The sequence below is a fragment of the Lithobates pipiens genome, unplaced genomic scaffold (genome assembly GCF_037356315.1).
Source record: "Lithobates pipiens isolate NorthernLeopardFrog02 unplaced genomic scaffold, aLitPip1_a1.2 Scaffold_28, whole genome shotgun sequence".
NCBI classification, from domain to species: domain Eukaryota; kingdom Metazoa; phylum Chordata; class Amphibia; order Anura; family Ranidae; genus Lithobates; species Lithobates pipiens.
Genome location: NW_027507789.1, coordinates 67,152,488 through 67,174,856, shown reverse-complemented (window position 1 = coordinate 67,174,856; position 22,369 = coordinate 67,152,488). Strand labels below are relative to the sequence as shown.

Genomic DNA, 22,369 nt, shown 5'->3' with positions numbered 1-22,369 from the left:
CCAATATGGTCTGTCCTCCCCTTTTTACTGTTTACATACTTAAAGAATTTCTTGGGATTTCTTTTGCTCTCCTCCGCTATGTGTCTTTCATGTTCTATCTTAGCCGTACTTATTGCACCCTTACATTTGTTGTTGCATTCTTTATAAAGTCTGAATGCTGATGATAATCCCTCAACCTTGTATTTTTTGAAGGCCTTCTCCTTTGCTTTTATATGCATTTTTACATTGGAGTTAAGCCATCCAGGACTTTTGTTCACGCTTTTTAATTTATTACCCAATGGGATGCATTGGCTAATGCCCTTATTTAACCACTTTAATACAGGGCATTTTCACCCCCTTCCTGCCCAAACCAATTTTCAGTTTTCAGCGCTGTCGCAATTTGAATGACAATTGCACGGTCATGCGACGCTGTACCCAAATAAAATTTTTTGTAATTTTTTCTCCACAAATAGAGCTTTCTTTTGGTGGTATTTGATCTCTGTGGTTTTTATTTTTTGTGCTATAAACAAAAGAAGAGCGATAAGTTTGAAAAAGAAACACAATATTTTTTACTTTTTGCTATAATAAAAATCACAAATTAAAAAAAATAATAATAATTTCCTCAGTTTAGGCCGATATGTATTCTTCTACATGTTTTTGGTTAAAAAAATTGCAATAATAATATATTTATTGGTTTGCGCAAAAGTTATAGCGTCTACAAAATAGGAGATAGATTTATGGCATTTTTATTACTAGTCTTTGATGTTTATCGTGACTGAATCGTGACTGAATATTGCGGCGGACACGTCGGACACTTTTGACACCATTTTGGGACCACTGGCATTTATTTCGATTCATGCTATAAAAAGGGATTGATTACAGTATAAATGTCACTGGCAGGGAAGGGGTTTACACTAGGGGGTGATCAAAGGGTTAACTGTGTGTCCTAGGGAGTGATTCTAACTGTAGGGGGAGGAGACTCACAAGGGGAGGAGACCGATCGGTGTTCCTCTGTACTAGGATCACATGATCGGTCTCCTCTTGTGTGTTTATGGTTGATGGGCAATCGCAGGTGCCCGGCGGACATTGCGGCCACCATGCACGCGCATCGGGTCCCGAGTGATGCGGCGGGGGTGCGCGTGTACCCCCCAGATGGCCAGGAAGCCCAGGACGTCATATGACACCCGCCCAGGATGGGAGATCCCATCTACAGACGTCATATGACAATGGGTGGGTATTGAAGTGGTTAATATGCTCTTAAAGCAAACCCATCCTGTGTTCTTTGTTCCTAAGATTTTATCCCAATTTATGCCTTCTAGCAAGGTTCGTAGTTTAGGGAAGTTGGCTTTTTTGAAATTCAGTGTCTTTGTATTCCCCTTATGTTTCCTATTTGTGTGATTTATACGGAAGCCAATTGACCTGTGCTCGATGTTACCTAAATTGCCCCATATTTCCACATCCGTGATCGGGTCTGTATTGTTGGTAATCAGTAGATCCAGTAACACTTTTTTTCTAGTTGGTGCGTCTACCATCTGACCCATAAAATTGTCCTGCAAGACATTTAGGAATTTGGTGAGCCTTAGATGAATGCGTGGTTCCCTCTGCCCAGTCTATGTCAGGATAGTTAAAATCCCCCATTATGATAGAACTTCCCATCCTTGTTGCTAATCCAAATTGTGATATAAGATCTGTCTCCCCTTCCTCCCTCAGTTTAGGGGGTCTATAGCATATTCCCAGTATTATTTTCCCCCTAGCTTCATCCATTTGGAGCTCTACCCATAAAAATGCCACCTCCTCCCTAATTCCCTTAGTGATGTCATCTCTCACATTCACTTGTACATTATTCTTGATATATAGGCATACTCCTCCCCTTTTTTTTACCCTCTCTATCCTTGCGATAAAGGGTATACATTTATCGGCAGTCAATCATGAGAGGTGTTTGGCAGTCAATCATGAGAGGTGTTGAACTAGGTCTCTGAAATTCCCACAAAATCCAAATCCTCCTTGTACAACAGTATCTCTAGTTCACCCATCTTGTCCGCCAGGCTCCTGGCATTGGTAAACATGCCACGTAGTTTAGACCGGTTGCATATTATCCTCTTATTGGGTGTTCCGAGATTGCAACTAGGACTTGCTACTATACTTACCTTGGGTTTATGTGCTTTGGTCAACCTACCACTAATGCCCCCAATACTACCCTCTAGAATATGTTCCGCGCTGACTATCTCTACCTCTGGACCCCCCCTCATCGCTTAGTTTAACAACCCCTCTAACTTTTTGCCCATCTTCATTCCCAGCTGATCTGCACCCTCCTCATTTAGGTGCAGTCCGTCCCTTCTATAATACCAATTATCGACTGAGAAGTCAGCCCAGTCCTCCAGGAACCCAAACCCCTCCTTACTACACCAGCTCTTCAGCCACTTGTTTACTTCCCTAATCTCCCTCTGCCTTTCTGGTGTGGCTCGATTCTGGAGAATACTACCTTGCAGGTCCTTTTCCTAAATTTAGCGCCAAAGTCCCTAAAATTGTTCTTTAGGACACTCCATCTGCCTCTGACTTTGTCATTGGTCCCAACATGCACCATGGCAGCTGGGTCTTCCCCAGCCCCTCCCAGTAATCTGTCCACCAGATCCGTGATGTGCCCAACCCGAGTGCCCGGTAGACAACATACTGTTTGACGCTTCAGGTCTTTGTTACAGATTGGCCTCTCTGTCCTTCTAAGAATTGAGTCCCCTACCACCAGAATCTGTCTTTCCTTTCCCTTCACTTCCCCCTCACTCTCACTGGAGGAGTTCTGCCCCGAGCAACTATGAGAGTCCCTCAGCTCCGGCAGTGCTGGTCCCTGACTGGTTTCACTGATGTCACTCAATGGAGCGTCCTTTTTGGGATGGTCCAGCCCTTGATTGGCCCCCTGGCACTTCCCCCTCTACCTTTCCTGACTGTCACTCATCTACTCTTTGCTAGTGCCTGCACCTCTCTGTCTCCACCCGCCTCTGTGCTGGCCCCTGCCAGCACCTGCGTGTATGTTCCTGGCTCTCCTTTAGTATGGAGGGACTTCTCAGTGCTGACAGTTGCTTCCCCGGATTCAGAACCTGGGCTTCCAGGGAAACAATGCGCTTACATTTTGCACAGCAGTATTCACCCTCCCAAAAGTAGTTCCAACTCCCAAAAGTAGTTCCTGTACTACTTTTGGTGACTTTGGGGTGGGATTTGTATAGACATCTGTGCAGCAACCCACAGACATGTCTCTGAAATCACCCCCGAAGTTGGACTGACAGTACAATTGAAATTGAACTTGCACACTTTCAATCCTGCTGTCAGTGTGAACCTAGGCTAAATCAGCTAAATACAGTTAATTTGCATGGAAACAAAAGGTGTGCAGTTCATTTTCTTTCCAAAGCGGTCACAGCCTGAACAGCTTGTCACTTTCCAATATGTTGTAAGAAACTCTCTGGGTTAAAGTAGAGATCCCCCTGGAAACGGGGGTTGGTTCCTTTGTGTGTAGGTTCACGCCTTTTCCTCAGCCATTCTGGGGCAGTCTTCCCTTTCCTTTGCTAGAATGGAAGAGCCACACCAGCTTGTAGAAACATTTTAAAAGATTTTTATTTTGTAACAGCCAGCGTGTTTCAGGGGCTCAGCACTCCCCATTCATCAGGAATATAAACCAGGATGATGTAGCCACTTGGATTGACTCTTTTAAAAGGTCTGTACAAGATGTGCAGAACTCCCATCCTTTCAAAACTTCAACATTCTCTTCTGGGGGTAAAGTAATACCCCACATTTGCTGGTGAGCAGCCTCTAGAATCACCCATACATCTGTATAAGTTATGTATTTGTATTTTGTAACCACATAGCATCCGGCACCTCAACCCAAAGAGGCAAATATATTGGAAGAGGGTTTGGGTGGGATTATAACAGTGCCAAAATATAATAATAGAAACAAGAGGTAATTAAAACATCACATTTATTGTAGACATAATTAAAATATGATCAAATAAAATCACTCATTGTACATCTTCATTTTGGTGGTCGAGTAAGTAAAATCCTGGTTAAATGGTGACTATAGGTTCATATGTTATCCCAACATGTTTTGCCAGTGTTTGCTCCATCAGGGGATTTAAGAACCACTGGAAAACATGTGAAACCCGGCAAGCCCTCAAGCGGTCACCACTAGGAACAGCACCACCAAAGAGAGGAGTCACTATGCGACCATAAAGGACACAAAACGGCCAGGTTAAACAGCAATATACAAAGTGAGCACTAGAGAACACCTGCATATGGGACAACAAGTATCCAGACAAGAAGGGTTGGTTTTGCTTTCAAACAGAAGAAAAACGTACAGCAGGTCGCTCTCAATCCCAGGGATTCTTCTGTTTGAAAGCAAAAACAACTCATATTGTATGGATACTTGTTGCTCCTCTCTTCGGTGGTGTTGTTCCTAGTGGTGACCGCTTGGGGGTTTGTCAGGTTTCACATTTTTTCCAGTGATTCTTAAAATGTGCTGATGAAGCCAATACTGGCAAAACATGTCGGGATAACATATGAACCTATAGCCACCATTTAACCGGAATTTCATTTGCTCGACCACCAAAATGGAGATGTACAATGAGTGATTTTATCTGATCACATTTTAATCATGTCTACAATAAATGTGATATTTTAATTACCTCTTGTTTCTATTCTTATATATTGGCACCATTATAATCCCACCCAAACCCTCTTCCAATATATTTGACATCTGTATAAGGTTCAGTGCTCCTGCATCATAAAGCTTGCATTTCCTTTGCTAGAGTATAAAAATTAGGGGAGCAGCTGTTATAGGGTTGTTCTTGCATGAGGACGGTGAAAACCATGGAGAGCACCAGTGGGTAGTGGTAAGCAGGCAATGTGTTCCCCTCAGACAGAGTACCTTCTGCTTGTGGCCTAATTATACCAGTAAATTGGAGAATATCCAAGAGAATACCTTAGAAAATGGATCCTATACCTCTGATAGACTGTTTGTTGTTCTGTTGAAAGACAGTGCTGTAACCTGAACATTTGTAACACCCTGCCATTATTTGAAGTCTGTAGTATTGCTCAATGAATTCATTAAAAAGCCAGAAAAGCAAGTTCTTTGACTGGACATTCCATTACTGAGAAAGCTGGGATGAGTGTGGAGCAGTGTATGGCATCAAAGGATTATCTACCCTTGCAGAGTCCTATGTATAGCAGGGGCATTTGTACTGACAATTTTTACATGTCTCTCTGGGTGTCAAGCAGAGCTTTGAGTATTCAGCTGCTGTCCTGAGTTATAAGAAGAAAGACTGTTCTGTGGGTGCTTTTGGCACCTCAAGTCTCAGAAAATATACAGTGAATGAGGTACTAGGTACCTCTGATGCCCCTCACCACCTAGGAGCGTTAGGTTTATTGTGTTTCTGGACCTTTGAGCCCCCCACAACTTGGGAGGCCCAAGATATCACATAGTGGTGAAGAGTACCTCACCTGCAAGGAGGAGGTAGCCCAGATTCCTCATCTTCTACAGTAGCTGCCCTGGCATGGAACCTGGCATGTCAACCACTGCTAAGGGGGTACTACATCCCTGCAGAGTCCCAAAGCACACCCAGCTGAGTAGTGCTTTATTCACACAGATGCATAGATTTGTAACTCTGTACAGAGGTTGGTGTTTTACACTCAAGGAATGACAGGTGTTTCATGCAGCCATGTGCAGCTAGCCTTTCAAAATCAATAACTTACTGAGAGACATAATGGCTGTACGGATCTTAACTCATATGTCAATGTTTACAATCATGCAAGGAAGTACTCACAGCTCTGGGTGCAGATTGTCTGTGTCATGAGCTTTGCATCTGACCCTGTGCTGATGGACAGACTAGGAGGGTTTCAGCAACAGAGACAATGCATCCAATCCAGAAAGAAGTAGACAGTACAAGGTGTGTCTTGGTGCTTATTGACAAGCTATAGGTGAATTAGCAGTGATAATGCTGATAGCCTCACCCCTGCAACTTTTCTTTATCCTGCTGTAGTGTTCGCAGGCACAGCCTACATGAGAGGCAACTCTGCTCTGTATCTAGGAGCAGTGTAACATTGTTGTCACACTATCAGAAGAACAGCATTAGTGTCAAAATCCTACCTCCTGTATATTCAGTGATGCTCAAGCCTCTATTTACTCCAATTCATTCTAATACATTGAGTGCCTTTACCACTAATGCCGCGTACACACAACCGTACTTTCTGGCAGAAAAGGTCAGACGGAATCATTTGTTCGGATATTCCGATCGTGTGTGGGCTTCAGCTGACTTTTTTTTCAAAAAGTCAGACGGACCTAGAAATAGAACATGTTTTAAATCTTTCCGACGGAATCAATTCCTATCGGGAAAACCGTTCGTCTGTATGCTATTCCGACAGACCAAATATGACGCAAGGGCAGCTATTGGCTACTGGCTATTGAACTTCTTTTTCTAGTCCCGTCGTACGTCATCTCGTTCTAAACGTACAGACTTTGGTGTGATCGTGTGTAGGCAAGTCCATTCAGTCAGAACTCTGTCGGAAACTTCGTCAGAAAAACCGTCAGAGTTTATTATGACAGAAAGTCCGGCCATAAGTGGTTTGTGTTCATTTCCCGGTACTAGCTAGCTATAAGTGGTTTGTGTTCATTCCCTGGTACTAGCTGGCTACGAAGTCAAGGGTTTTCCTTTTTTGTGATTCCTTAATTGTTATGGTGCTTTCCATTCAGCTAAACGTGTCAGAGGGGCTGGCAGAGTTATCCAGGTCGAGGCACAGAGGAGAGAATCCAGATTACTAAGCGGCTCCTTCGGGAGTGGCGCTACCCACGTAATACAGGGATCTAGCTGCAAGAGATTGCAGCTTTGTGGAAAGGGCAGAGACACAAAATACTACTAATAAATCTTTCAAGGGATATAAGCAGCCGATGGAGTGGATTAACCACTTCAATACAGGGCACTTTCACCCCCTTCCTGCCCAGGCCAATTTTCATCTTTCAGCGCTGTAAAATTTTGAATGACAATTGCACGATCATTGTACCCAAATTACATTTTGATCATTTTTTCCACACAAATAGGGCTTTATTTTGGTGGTATTTGATCACCTCTGCGTTTTTTCTTTTTTGCACTATCAACAAAAAAAGAGCAAAAGTTAAAAAAAATTTTTTTTTTACTTTTTGCTACAATAAATATTCCATATTTATAAAAAAAAAATGATTTTCTCCGTTTAGGCCGATATATATTCTTCTACATATATATTCTTCTATTTACACACACAGATCCACGTTCCTGCTCTGTCACAAGTGATCGTGTGTGCCCGGCGGACATCGTAGCCTATGTCGGCGGTAAGCCAAGGACATCATATGACGCCCACCCGGGATGAGAAAGGCACCTTGCTGATGTCATATGACAATACGCGGGATGGGAAGTGGTTAATAAGGCATCACTATGTTTCAGAAATGGGATGCCACAGTTATAAGGATTTCACAATCAGCATAATGAGATCATAGTGAGTATTGTGATGTCCCAGTCAGTATTGAAGCCCACTGGCTTCTGTTAGCCCAATGCATAAAATTCAAAATACAAACAATATCATACAAAACCATCCCCAACTCTGCCCCCAGGTATCACCAACCTCATCTCGAAATATCACCCACCCTGTATGCTACTGCCAAGACTTCCTGCTCTCCAGCTCCCTTGTCACCTCCTCCCATACCTACCTCTGGGATTTCTCCAGAATGTCTCTTAACCTCTGTAACTCCCTACCCATCCAAATCTATCTGGTTTACTCCAATTCTCTATTTGGTTTTAGGTGATTCCTGAAAACGCATCTCTTTAAGGAGGCCTATCCCACCTCCATCTAAAAACTGAAATTCTACCTACTCCTCATCTCTCTCACGCTCTCACTTTTATTACCTTTTGCTCCTGCATTTTAGATTGTAAGCTCTTAAGGACAGGTCCATCCTAGCTTTCTTGTATTGAATTGTATATATTCAGCATGTTCTGTATAACTCATTGCTAAGATCTGTGCAATAAATGGTACTGGTGGTGAAGCACTATCACACACACTCACACACTCGTTTTAGCATTCAACAAAATGTACAAAATCTTATCATTGCTATGTATTGTTTTACTTTTCTATAGGTCATGCAACATTCACTAAAACAATAAACTGACTCGTAGATTATCTTTCTTGTTTTTCTTTCCCACCCTCTTTCCCGTCCTGACTGATGGAACCATATACTTACCGGGCGTGTTATCAGGACACCTGGCTGGACTGCTGTAAAAGCCCTCCAGTTGGAAAAATGTAGCTCAGCCTGCAGAACCTGAAGACAGTTTTTATGTCCCACATGTATGAAGGAAGTGTTCCTCACTAATATATCCTAAAATCCGCTTCCGAATCTTTCCATACATTTACATAACCCTAGCTCAGTAGAGTTTCTAGTTAAAGCCCAACTGAACCCTTTTTATTTAGCTAGGGAGCATATACCAAAATAAATATGAGACTCTTACTTTTTTATACTACTAAATGCTACAGCAAGGTTAGAAGACCAGCGCAAAGGAAAGTTGGTCTGCAGTTCTCACACAAAGCAGCATCCTGGCTCTCCAGCAGCTCAATACCCTGAACACTGATCTAGCTAACAGTGCTGCTCAAGGAGTGAGGGGACTATTGATTAGCTAGAATTACATACTGTATACACACCAACTATCTTTATTTTAGTGCAGTACAGATTTTAATGATATTTGAGAAGTGCAGATATATTTTTGGTGTAATAATAAATTTTGATGATTTTAGGGGCCCTTAAAATTTTTTAATCTAGATTTTAAAGTGTTTAATCTATATGTTAAATTGTTTAATAGATAGAGGCGAATTTAGATATGGATAGAGTATTTAAGTGTTAAAACCTACATAAGGTTTTTACAACTATCTGTGCTCCGCACTTTCTGTTAATCCTGGGCATCACTGTCATCAGGACAGGACATAATAAGTAAACCAAAATTTTACAGTTGTCTCTGGCTAAAGTAGCGAGGGAAACATTTTTCAACAGGGACACCTATTCTGGTGACAACTGTGCAAGAGGTCATTTCCCCTCACTTCATGTTGTGTCTCCAGGACAAGATAATTTTCCAAGCCAGACAAAGGTAGCAGAAAAAAACTAATAGACCTATCAGATGCATATATTTGTCTTTTGCTTCTTCACTTCTCTATTAAGCCACTGAGAATGAAAGGAAAGTGTCAGGGAAATGGCCATGGAAGAACTGCGCGCCAAAGGTGCATTCCTGTGCGCATTGATGGAAGAATGGAGAATCGATACACACAGGTGCGCGGTTCTCAGGGCTGGCTTAGTCCTTCCTCCTCTGGGCTGCCCGCTCAGCTGTCGGCTAATTGCCAGCTCTCTTCTCTCTCCACAGTTACCAGCTGTTCCCAATGATGCTCGTCCGACCTGCCTATTTAAAGCCTTGCAGCTAATTTCTCCATTGCCTTCACGTTGGTCACATCACAAGGAACCATCTCCTGCTGTTTGTTTCAAGACTGGCTTACTGACATCCCTCCTGGCTTCTTATCCTGCTTGCAGTTGCTCTCCTTGGATCCCTGACTTCTGGACTGGCTGATTACCCGATCTGGTTTATGAACTTTGGACTGGCTGACTACCCGATCTGGCTACTGGACTTTGGCTATGCTTGACTACGCTTTTTTTCTATTTACCTTTTTATTTTCATTATTAATAAACAAGTGTGATTTGATTGCACTTCTGTCTCAGTCTGTTTCATGGTTCCTGACAGCATGTGAAGGCCATGAATTCAGAACATACAGTCAATCAACTTGTTGGTAATATTTTTTCCAGATTGGATGAGCAAGATCACTGCATGGATCAGTTTGCCTTGGAGTTACAAGCGCTCCTGAATCGCACGGCTCACCTGGAATCCCCCACGGTGGCTGCTCTGGTAAAACCTGAGTTGCAGGCCGTCCCTGCTGCTGCGCCAGTCTCTGTGCAGGCACCCGCCTCGAGTATTACCTCTATAAGAGGTATGTCTGGTTCTGCTCCGCTTCCCCAGTGATTTGGGGGCGATCCAGTTCAATGCAGAGGGTTTCTCAATCAGGTTGAGATATACTTCGAAATGCTGCCCCAGGCGTTTCCCACGGACAGAAGCAAAGTAGGTTTCGTGATATCTTTGCTTTCTGATAGAGCCTTGGCCTGGGCTAACCCTCTATGGGAGACGCAAAAACCTGTTGTCTTGAGTTACCCTCAGTTTGTGGCCTCCTTTAAAAGGGTTTTTGACCTTCCTGCATGCTCCGCTTCTGCTGCCAAGTGCCTCATGTCCATCAAACAGAGTACGAGAACTGTTGCCGACTAAGCCATTGAATTCCGTACTCTGGCAGCAGAGATTGCTTGGAACAATGAGGCCCTCGTGGCTGCTTTTTCTCATGGTCTCTTGGATTCCATCAAGGATGAGATAGCAGCCCGAGATATACCCACTGCGCTGGAGAGCTTGATCTCGTTTGCCATCCTCATTGACTCCAGACTCAGAGAAAGACTTTCTCTTAAGGAGCGCTTGCGGAAGCCTCCTGTATGTTTGCCTCCGAGCTTTGTAGTCCCACCCATGCCTCCCTCACCTCCCTCACCTCCCATGCCTCCTGGTACCGAGTTGGTCAGTGAAGATGAACCCATGCACCTGGGCTTCACGAATCTCTCTGCGGATGAGAGAGCCTTTAGGAGGAGGGAGAGATTGTGCCTTTATTGTGGCCAGGCAGGTCACTTTTTGAGGTCTTGTCCTACCCGTCCAGGGAATGCCCGAACCTTGAGGTCCTGTCATGGACAGACCTTAGGTGGCGTTGTTTCGTCCCCAGTTATCCAGAAGGATAAGCCCCTGGTTTTGGTCACCCTTTCTTGGGCTGAGTCGTCCATCGAGATACAGGCTCTAATAGACTCTGGGGCTGCAGGCCTGTTCATTGATGCTGCATTTGTTTCGCAGCACTCAATTCTGCTGCAACTGCATGACACTCCACTTGCCATTGAGGCTCTTGAAGGGAGACCTTTACAGCCTGTCCATGTGACTTATGAAACGGTTCCATTGTCCATGGACGTAGGGGCTCTTCACCATGAGATAATCCAATTCCAACTTTTTTCCGCACCCAGATTTCCGCTGGTTATTGGTTATCCTTGGTTTCAGAGGCACAACCCCTCTTTAGATTGGCTCCGTGCTGAGGTTCTCTCCTGGTCAGCACAATGCAGTGAGACATGCTTCCTGAAGGTATCCAAGGTCCTGTGCACCGCTTCACTCCCCTCCCTGCCGGAGGAGTACCGTGATTTTGGTGATGTCTTTGATAAAGTTCAAGCCGGTAGTTTGCCTCCACACCGGCCTTATGATTGCGCAATTGACCTTCAACCTGGTGCCATACCTCCTTGTGGCCGGGTTTACCCTTTGTCGGTCTTGGAGGATAAGGCCATGGAAGAGTATGTTGCTGACGCACTTTCTCGAGGTTTCATCCGCAAATCCTCGTCTCCTGCTGGTGCTGGTTTCTTCTTTGTGAAAAAGAAGAGCGGTGAACTGAGACCTTGTATAGATTATAGTGGTCTCAATCGTGTCACGATTAAGAATGCCTACCCAATTCCATTAATCACTGAGTTATTTGACCGCCTCAAGGGAGCAACGGTTTTCACAAAGCTTGACCTGAGAGGGGCATACAATCTCATGCGCATTAAGGAGGGTGACGAGTGGAAAACTGCGTTTAATACCAGAACAGGCCATTATGAATACCTGGTAATGCCTTTTGGCCTTTGTAACGCCCCGGCAGTTTTCCAGGAATTTATTAACGATGTCCTTCGAGATTTGTTGCAATTGTGTGTGGTGGTTTATCTTGATGATATCCTCATATTTTCCAAGTGCCTGGAGAGCCACCACACAGATGTCTGTTGTGTACTTCAGAAACTAAGAGAGAACAATCTCTATTGTAAACTGGAGAAGTGCGAGTTCCATCGTGAACAGGTTACATTCCTGGGCTATGTCATTTCCACTGCTGGTTTTTCAATGGACCCTGAGAAACTTTCGGCAGTCCTACAGTGGCCTCGACCCGTGGGTTTATGTCCTCTGCAGCATTTTCTGGGCTTTGCCAACTACTATCGGAAGTTTATTCGTAACTGCTCGTCTCTGGTCAAGCCTCTGACTAATATGACCAGAAAGGACGGTAACCCACAGAGTTGGTCTCCGGAGTCCATTAAGTCCTTTGAGACTCTCAAGGCTGCCTTTGTTTCTGCTCCTGTGTTGGCACATCCTGATCCTACGTTGCCTTTTATCCTAGAAGCTGATGCTTCTGAGACTGGAGTTGGCGCCCTTCTGTCTCAACGTCCTAACTGAGAGCGATATGCATCCGTGTGGCTACTTTTCCAAGAAATTGTCACCTGCTGAGTGCAATTATGAGATTGGTGACAGAGAGCTGTTGGCGATCATTTTAGCCCTGAAAGAATGGAGACATCTCCTTGAAGGTACCACTGGGCACGTTCTTATTCTTACTGACCATAAGAATCTTACATTCTTGTCTGAGGCTAAGCGTCTCCCTCCCAGAAGGGCGCGTGGGCTCTTTTCTTGTTGAGCTTTAATTACATTGTCTGATTCTTACCCGGTACTAAGAATGTAAGGGCTGATGCCTTGTCACGACAATTTTCCTCCACTTCCAAGTCGGTTCTGGTTCCTATGATTCCTCCTGATCATATCTTTGCTACCGTTCGCACCAGTCGTACTTCTCCTTTGGGTGGCAAAATTCTTACTGCTCATTTCCATGCTCCTCCTGATAAACCTTGTGACCGCTCCTTTGTCCCAGAGAGTCTCCATACTGCAGTGCTCCAGACTTATCATTCTCCCAAGGCAGCTGGCCATCCTGGGAAAAATCAACTCATTTGGGCCATCTCCCAACAATTCTGGTGGCCTAGTCTATGGGCTGATGCTACTGCTTTCGTAGCTGCCTGTCCTGTGTGTGCTCAGAACAAGACTCCACGACATCTTCCAGTGGGCCTCCTACAACCCATACCCAATGGAGAGAGGCCCTGGACTCACCTGTCTATGGATTTCATTGTGGAATTGCCCAACTCCCAAGGCAACACTGTTATCCTTATGGTGGTTGACCGGTTCTCAAAGATGTGTCATTGTATTCAACTTAAGAAGTTGGCCACCTCTAAGGAACTGGCTTCCATTTTTGCTCGGGAGATCTTTCGCTTACATGGGCTACCCAAGGTGATTGTCTCAGACAGGGGCAGTCAGTTTGTCTCCCGGTTCTTGCAAGCCTTTTGTGCACAGTTGGGAATCCAACTTGTGTTCTCTTCTGCGTATCACCCGCAGTCTAATGGGGCCGCAGAACGAGCCAATCAGTCCTTGGAGCAATTCCTACGTTGCTATATTTCTGACCATCATAACAACCGGTCTGACCTATTACCTTGGGCAGAGTTTGCTCACAACGGTGCCTTGAATTCTGCCTCCCGATTGTCTCCATTTATGGCGAATTATGGTTTCCAACCTTCCATGTTGCCTGACTCGTTTGTTCCGCAGAGTATTCCTGCATTAGAGGAGCATCTCCGTGGTCTTCGTTCCACTTGGGTACAACTTCAGGAGGCTTTGCGTCATGCTAATGATAGGTACAGACTCCATGCTGACCGCAGACGCCTGCCTGCGTCTTCTTACCAGGTTGAGGACAGGGTCTGGCTGTCATCTCGCAACCTCCGGCTTCGTGTTCCCTCACTGAAGTTCACACCAGATGCTCGCCCAGATCCTGCCAACAACCTGGCCCAACGCCCCCCCCCCCTCGTCGATTGATTGATCGCCTGCTCGATCACTGCTTTGATCGACAGTCGCCCAGCAGCACCGCACTTACCCCATCCAGGTCATGGCTTCGGCAGCTTCCCCCTTGCATCTCCTCCTGAGTCTGGGCTATCGCTTCTACTCCTGGCCCCGCGTCCACTCTTTTTGAAGCCAATTAGAGCCTCAGGCTCTAATCATGTGCTTATAAAAAAAACACATTAAAATGCATGTGTCTGGTGCGCTGCATGGAGATTAGGGGCCAGGTGCATGGATTAGGGAGGTGGCCCTTATGAGCGGCTGCCACTGTGTACAGCCATGGTGCAGAACTACTAAGCAGGAAGCATTGCATAGATACCGGTACTATGAGTAACAAACAAATATGGCCGTCCTTATGTTTCTTTATATTTACAGACTCTACACAGCCTAACTCTTTGAAATCATTGACCATCACCATAACATTATTTACATTAAAGGAAAACTCAGTTTTCATTAAAAAAATATATATAGCATGTAAATTGCTACACCAGCCATTTTGCAGTTTAATGTAAAAATTGTCTTTCTATTTTAATCTGCATTCACTGCAGTGTTCTAAAATGGACAATATTTTTGATGAAATCTCGCAAACTGGAGGCATTCTGTACAACTGTAATTGGTTTTCTGATTTTTTTCAAAATTTCAAGTTAAAGTGAATTTTGGGCATCCCCTGGCACTAAGGGGGTTTATTTTGTTGTTCCCCCTAATATCTGTCCTCTTCTAAAAGGATGCAGACACTGTGATTTTGCTTATCAGAATACTGAGATTTGTTCAGGTGGTTAAAATGAACCAGACTCTCCATTTCAGGAATCTCTCTGCAAAGAACAGGAAGAACCCTTTCACACTGGGGCGCTTTAAAATTGAAATTTTGTTCTTGGATTTAGATATACTTTAACTTTTTACTGTGGTCTGCATTTCAAAGATATGAGTTCCGTTTACATTTATATAAAATACCTTTGCAAAAATATACACAGTGCATTAAGCACATGGGTATGGACATAGTACATTGACCAAGTGGTCATAGAAATTGTACATTGACAATGCTGCCATAGAAGTGATATGGGCATAGACATAGTACAATAATCCAAGTAGTCATAGAAGTGACATGAGCTTAGATATAGTATGTTGGCCAAGTGACCATAGAAGTAGTACAATGGTAATAGAAGTGATTTGGGCGTAGATGTAGTACATTGACCAAGTGGTCATAGAAGTGAGGCTGGAAGCTTGAAACAATTGGTCAGTAGTATAGAAAAGTTGTGGCATTTCAGGGGAGAAATCTTTCTGCAGCTCATATGTGCTAATTTAGTTATCTGAGATTAATTATGGAAGAGTAGAGGACCAACAGCCTCCTTGGCTTAGAATACATAATAGAATATGGTATTGATAAATTGCTCACCATTTCACAAAACTGCAACTCTGTGAATGAATTGACCATTGTTTAGAAATCAGTCAAGGGCTCTTTTACATTTATGTGGTACTACTACAAATTGTCCTTGTAGCTTAGGCCTAGAGAAAGAGATAGACTAACCCTTACGCTGGCTCTGCACATGTAGTAGTTTGCTCAAATATTCGGGTGAGAAAGAGTGAAAATTGATTGTCAGACCATTTATTGGTGTCATTATGGAGTCGACTAATTTCACATGACTTTTCCTTCAAGTACCATGCCATTGTCTTGATTTAAAGAAAATGAATGTTCTACTTCTGGATTAATTTTAGAAATTAGTTTGTTCCAATTAAATTAAACAAACAATTTTCATCCTTGTCCTTTGATTTATTTGCTTGCTCTAGTAGAAAATAACTGCGGCGGCTGGTGCTCAAAATTTTTTGGTGGGGGCAAACAAACTGAATTAAAAAAAAATAATAATCAATTGCAGCCTCTGTGTCCCATCAAATGCATCCTGTGCCCCATCAAATGCAGCCTGTGCCCCATCAAATGCAGCCTGTGTCCCATCAAACCTCCCTCTCCCCCTTCTCCGCAGGGGACTGGCAGCGGCGATGGAGGAGTCCACTCCTCATACTTCTGGTTTTCTCTCTTGGGCGCAATGGAAAAGAGAAAACAGAAGGTGACATCTAAATCAGATGTCAATCAAGCCGCCCGGCTGTAGTAATAGATAATACGAGCTCTGGACGAAAGCTACTCAGCACTTCGGAAAGTGCCGCAAGGCGGGTCAAAAGCCTGCAAATGAAGCGCCGCGTCTGCAATCTCGTGATTGAATAAACGTGGTGCTTCCCATAGTGTGTCTGAACACAGTGCACTTAAGTACCTTTTTTTCTTAACTTTTTTTTTAAAGGGCAGTTTAAAAAAAAAAAAAACATTTTCTGAATGTTGAACTTTGAATTTTACTTTAAAGTGGTTGTAAAGGTATAAGGTTTGTTGTCTATAGGCATTCTATGCCTAAAGATAAAAACAAAACTTCTGTGTGCAGCAGCCCCCTCACACTTACATAGTTACATAGTAGGTGAGGTTGAAAAAAGACACAAATCCATCAAGCCCAACCTATGTGTGTGATTATATGTCAGTATTACATTGTATATCCCTGTCAGTTGTGACCGTTTAGGTGATTATCTAAAAGTTTTTTGAAACTATCGATGCTCCCCGCTAAAACCACCTCCTGTGGAATAGAATTCAACACCCTTGGATACTGCCTCCAACGATTTGCGCATGCGCCATGTTGACATCACGCCAGCTGATCAGCATATCAGCTGGATTGACGTTGTGTACTGCGCATGCGCAGACCCATTGGAGGCATTTTTCAACGGAAGGCTTTTCTCGATAGAACGGGGGCACTCAACAGGAGGGAGGAGTCAGGATCACAGAAGAGGGACCCGAGACAAGTAGGATCTGGGCTGCTCTGTGCAAATCCATTGTAACAGAGCAGGCAAGTATAACATGTTTGTTATTTTCATAGGTAAAAAAAAAACAAGACTTTATAATCACTTTAAGTTCAGATTTAGACAGTGAGATGGTGGTGAGGAGATCTAGACTGGTGCATAAACATGCACAGTAGTGGGACGAGGTTCTATAGTACCCAAGATAAAAAGGCCAGAATTAGGGATGAGCTCCGGCGTGTTCGCATACTCCATGTGCAGAACCCGCCAGGAAGTCGGCGCAGCACTGCGCTAATCACAGAAAGTGAGACATTGCCCCGATGCACGGCTGCAGAGATCGGCCAATGACTCACTACCTGTGATTAGCGCATCGCTGCGCCGACTTCCTGGTGGGCTCTGCACGTGGAGTATACGAATGCTCCGGAGCTCATCCCTAGCCAGAATGTAAAGCCCCCTCCCCCTCCCCACCACACTAGCTGCGAACTACCTAATTGGCATAGGTGGAAGGCTCTTTCTTTTTGGAGCCAACTACTGCTGAAGCCCCCAAGGTGGTCTCCTCTTCTGCCTTCCTCTTGGTGCAGCCCTGTACACGCATACTAGCAAATACTATAGGTTTATGTTCTGTCCTGTACAGTGCTGTCCTCATCTCTAGAAAACTCCAGCCTGGCAGTTTGATTCTTTCAAACTGTGCAACCAGTTCCTTAACTGACAACACACTTTGTCATATTACTGGTAGTTGTCAGCTCAACGCAGCAGGAACACACACACACACAGCAGCACCTACCACTGACATGAAAGAACTTCAGAGCCTTTGAGAGAGACAGCAATGCTTTCACCATGTTACCTGATCCTGGGTGTGTAGCTCAGATACTGCCTTGTACGCTTTCTCACTCTCCACCTTCTTCCTCCAGGCCCTGGAAAAAAAGCATGCAGGTAACTCACAATTTAGAAAGAATCTTTGGTATGCCTTCAGCGTACCGAGAATGGGAGGGGCAGGCCATAGGTGTGGAGGCTCAGGTGAGGGAGAAGTTCAGAACACAAGTAGGCAGGTTACTAGTAGGAGACAGGAAGGCAGTAGCTTGTGTATTGGCAGGGAGGAAGTGCTACCTGGAACCTCGTCTCCCGATATACCATAATATATAGCTTACGACTGTCCCTGATTTCAAGGGACTGTCCCTGATTTGGAGCAATGTCCCTCTGTCCCTCTTTCCCCCTCATTTGTTTCTCATTGTGGTCTGATCTATATAGTTGTATATAAAATGCACTTTTTATCTTTCAAAAAGTGTTTCCTAGTGCTAAACCTTTCGTCCAATTCCTAAATTGCTCCATTTGTAAATTTTAACCACTTGCCGACCGCCTAACGCCGATGTACGTCGGCAGAATGGCACGGGCAGGCATAAGCACGTACATGTACGTGATTTGCCTCCCGCGGGTCGGGGGCCCGATCGGGCCCCCGCCCGGTGCCTGCGGCGGTCGGTTTTCGTTCGGGAGCGATCCCGGACGAGGGGACGGCCATTCATTCATGGCCACCCCCTCGCGATCGCTCCCGACGAATAGAAATCCCCGGTGACATCACTTCCTCTCCTGTAATGTAAACACAGGAGAGGAAGTGATGTATTCTCTCCTCCGTGTCGGTATTTTTCGTTCCGACACGGAGGAGAGCGGATCAGTGAGTTGCACCAACACATCCCACACACAGTAGAACATGCCAGGCACACTCACACCCCCCCTTTACCCCCCGATCACCCCCCCAATTACCCCTGCCCCCCAGTCACAGTGACACCAATGTCATTTTTTTTTTTTTTTTTTTTTTTTTTGCATTGGTGTCATTTGTGACTGTAATAACTGTTAGGGCAGTTAGAGTTAGCCCCCTTTAGTTCTAATGTACCCCCCTAACCCCCCCAATAAAGGTTTAACCCCGTGATCACCCCCCGTCGCCAGTGTCACTAAGGCTGGGTTCACATTGCAGCGGTTTATGAGAACGAATGTGATTCGCACCGCACTGCAGTGCAAATCACATCCGATCTCTGTGCGATTCGAGTTCAGCCATTCGCCGCACCCGCCGCACCCGCCGCAAATTCGCACGGGACCCTTTTTTTGGCCCGCAGCAGAATCGGATCGCATGGGTGTTCACACCATGCGATCCGAGTTTGCAGATCGCACTGCGATATGCGAACTGATCTGGGGGTGTCAGTAACATTTCACTGACACTCCCAGCAGTTCGCATAGGGCAGTGTGAACTGCCGCCGGGAGGCATGCGATGCGGGAACCCGCCGCGGATTCGCGGCGTTTCCGCATCGCTCCAGTGTGAACCCAGCCTAATAAGCGATCATTTTTCTGATCGCCGTATTAGTGTCCCAGGTGACGCTAGTTAGGCAGGTAGGTATTTAGGTTCGCCGCAGCTTTTTATAGCGCCAGGGACCCCCATATACTACCGCATAAAGCCCCCTGATTGCCCCCTAGTTAACCCTTTCACCAGTGATCACCATATAACTGTTACAGGTGACGCTGGTTGGTTAGTTATTTTTTTATAGTTTCAGGGCACCCGCCATTTATTACCTAATAAAGGTTTAACCCCCTGATCACCCGGCGGGTGTCATTTGTGACTAATAACTGTTAGGGCAGTTAGGGTTAGCCCCCTTTAGTTCTAAGGTACCCCCCTAACCCCCCCAATAAAGGTTTAACCCCGTGATCACCCCCCGTCGCCAGTGTCACTAAGGCTGGGTTCAGATTGCAGCGGTTTGAGAACGGATGTGATTCGCACTGCAGTGCAAATCACATCCGATCTCTGTGCGATTCGAGTTCAGCCATTCGCCGCACCCGCCACACCCGCCGCACCCGCCGCAAATTCGCACGGGACCCTTTTTTTGGCCCGCAGCAGAATCGGATCGCATGGGTGTTCACACCATGCGATCCGAGTTTGCAGATCGCACTGCGATATGCGAACTGATCTGGGGGTGTCAGTAACATTTCACTGACACTCCCAGCAGTTCGCATAGGGCAGTGTGAACTGCCGCCGGGAGGCATGCGATGCGGGAACCCGCCGCGCATTCGTGGCGTTCCCGCATCGCTCCAGTGTGAACCCAGCCTAATAAGCGATCGTTTTTCTGATCGCTGTATTAGTGTCACAGGTGACGCTAGTTAGGCAAGTAGGTATTTAGGTTCGCCGCAGCTTTTTATAGCGCCAGGGACCCCCATATACTACCGCATAAAGCCCCCTGATTGCCCCCTAGTTAACCCTTTCACCAGTGATCACCATATAACTGTTACAGGTGACGCTGGTTGGTTAGTTATTTTTTTATAGTTTCAGGGCACCCGCCATTTATTACCTAGTCTCACTAGTGTACCCCTAAATTTAGGGGTGTCTACTTTCCAAAATGGGGTCATTTGGGGGGGGTTTGTGCCATCTTGGCATTTTATGGCCTTCAAAACTGTAACGCCCTTAGAAAGCCTGAAGGCGGTGCTTGGTTTTCGGGGCCCCGTACGCGGCTAGGCTCCCAAAAAGTCCCACATATGTGGTATCCCCGTACTCAGGAGAAGCAGCAGAATTTATTTTGGGGTGTCATTTCACATATGCCCATGGCATGCGTGAGCAATATATCATTTAGTGACAACTTTGTGAAAAAAAAAAAAAAAAAAAAAAAGTTTGTAATTTTCCCGCAACTTGTGGCAAAATATAAAATATTCCATGGACTCAACATGCCTCTCAGCAAATAGCTTGGGGTGTCTACTTTCTAAAATGGGGTCATTTGTGGGGGTTTTGTGCCATCTTGGCATTTTATGGCCTTCAAAACTGTAATAGGTAGTGAGGAGTGAAGTCAAATATTTACGCCCTTAGAAAGCCTGAAGGCGGTGCTTGGTTTTCGGGGCCCCGTACGCGGCTAGGCTCCCAAAAAGTCCCACATATGTGGTATCCCCGTACTCAGGAGAAGCAGCAGAATTTATTTTGGGGTGTCATTTCACATATGCCCATGGCATGTGTGAGCAATATATCATTTAGTGACAACTTTGTGAAAAAAAAAAAAAAAAAAAAAAGTTTGTAATTTTCCCGCAACTTGTGGCAAAATATAAAATATTCCATGAACTCAACATGCCTCTCAGCAAATAGCTTGGGGTGTCTACTTTCTAAAATGGGGTCATTTGTGGGGGTTTTGTGCCATCTTGGCATTTTATGGCCTTCAAAACTGTAATAGGTAGTGAGAAGTGAACTCAAAAATTTACGCCCTTAGAAAGCCTGAAGGCGGTGCTTGGTTTTCGGGGCCCCGTACGCGGCTAGGCTCCCAAAAAGTCCCACATATGTGGTATCCCCGTACTCAGGAGAAGCAGCAGAATTTATTTTGGGGTGTCATTTCACATACGCCCATAGCATGTGTGAGCAATATATCATTTAGTGACAACTTTGTGTAAAAAAAAAAAAAAAATTTTTTTTTTGTCATTATTCAATCGCTTGAGGCAAAAAAATAAAATATTCAATGGGCTCAACATGCCTCTTATCAATTTCCTTAGGGGGTCTACTTTCCAAAATGGGGTCATTTGGGGGGGTTTTGTACTGCCCTGCCATTTTAGCACCTCAAGAAATGAGATAGGCAGTCGTAAACTAAAAGCTGCGTAAATTCCAGAAAACGTACCTTAGTTTGTAGATGTGACAACTTTTGCGCAAACCAATAAATATACAATTATTGACTTTTTTTTTACCAAAGACATGTGGCTGAATACATTTTGGCCTAAATGTATGACTAAAATTGAGTTTATTGGATTTTTCTAATAACAAAAAGTAGAAAATATCATTTTTTTTCAAAATTTGCGGTCTTTTTACGTTTATATCGCAAAAAATAAAAATCGCAGAGGCAATCAAATACCATCAAAAGAAAGCTCTATTTGTGGGAAGAAAAGGACGCAAATTTTGTTTGGGTACAACATTGCATGACCGCGCAATTACCAGTTAAAGCAGCGCAGTGCCAAAGTGTAAAAAGACCTCTGGTCATTTACCAGCAAAATGGTCCGGTCTGAAAGTGGTTAAAAGCCAACATAACCACTTGCCGACTGGCTCCTGTACATATACGTCGGCACTTTGAAGATGGATATCTCGGTAACGGCAGCAGCTGCTGCCACAACCGAAGTATCCATCTATACAGGACCCAGTCATGTTTACGATAATGGTGGTCTCGGACCCGCTCTCCTGCTCTCTCTTACTAGAGCCATCGGCAGCGGCGAAGGCGATTGGGTCCTTGTCGTGGCTGGGTATGTAGACAAGTGAGGGGAAGATGGCCCCCACCCGTCTCCATACCATAGCAGGGAGGAAGCAATGTCATAACGTCACTTCCGCCCATACGTCTTAAAGGGACATTTTTTTTATGTCATTTTTTCAAATGACAATTTTTTTTTTTATTGCATTTAAGTCCAAATATGAGATCTGAGGACTTTTTGACCCCAGATCTCACATTTAACCCCTTGCCGCCGAGCGTACGCAGATGTGTGTACTCGGCTTTTCGGAGTTATACCGGAACGATGTCCACAGCTGCAGGCATCATCCCGGTACCGTTTTGTAGAGCCAGTGATCGGTTTTCCAGCTATAACAACCAATGCGGCTAAACGCTGCTCAGCTGTTATGCCGGGGGAGCGGGAGGGGACATCCCCCCATCCCACCACCTCCCGCTGCTCATGACGTCACTTCCCGTTTACTCGGCTGCCAATGGCGCAGTTTTAAAAAAATATACAGTATTCAGAATCGCTGAAAA

At 44.9% G+C, this 22,369-nt stretch overlaps 1 protein-coding gene across 1 annotated transcript in view; it reads right to left on the bottom strand.

The window, feature by feature from the left end:
* EVPL (envoplakin) overlaps positions 1–17,614 on the bottom strand; it is a 121,697-nt gene extending 104,083 nt beyond the window's left edge. The window contains exon 1 of the mRNA XM_077459357.1: positions 17,476–17,614. The gene's annotated coding sequence lies outside the window, so the exon portion shown is untranslated. The remainder of the gene's footprint in view (positions 1–17,475) is intronic.
* Between the last annotated feature and the right edge of the window lie 4,755 nt (positions 17,615–22,369).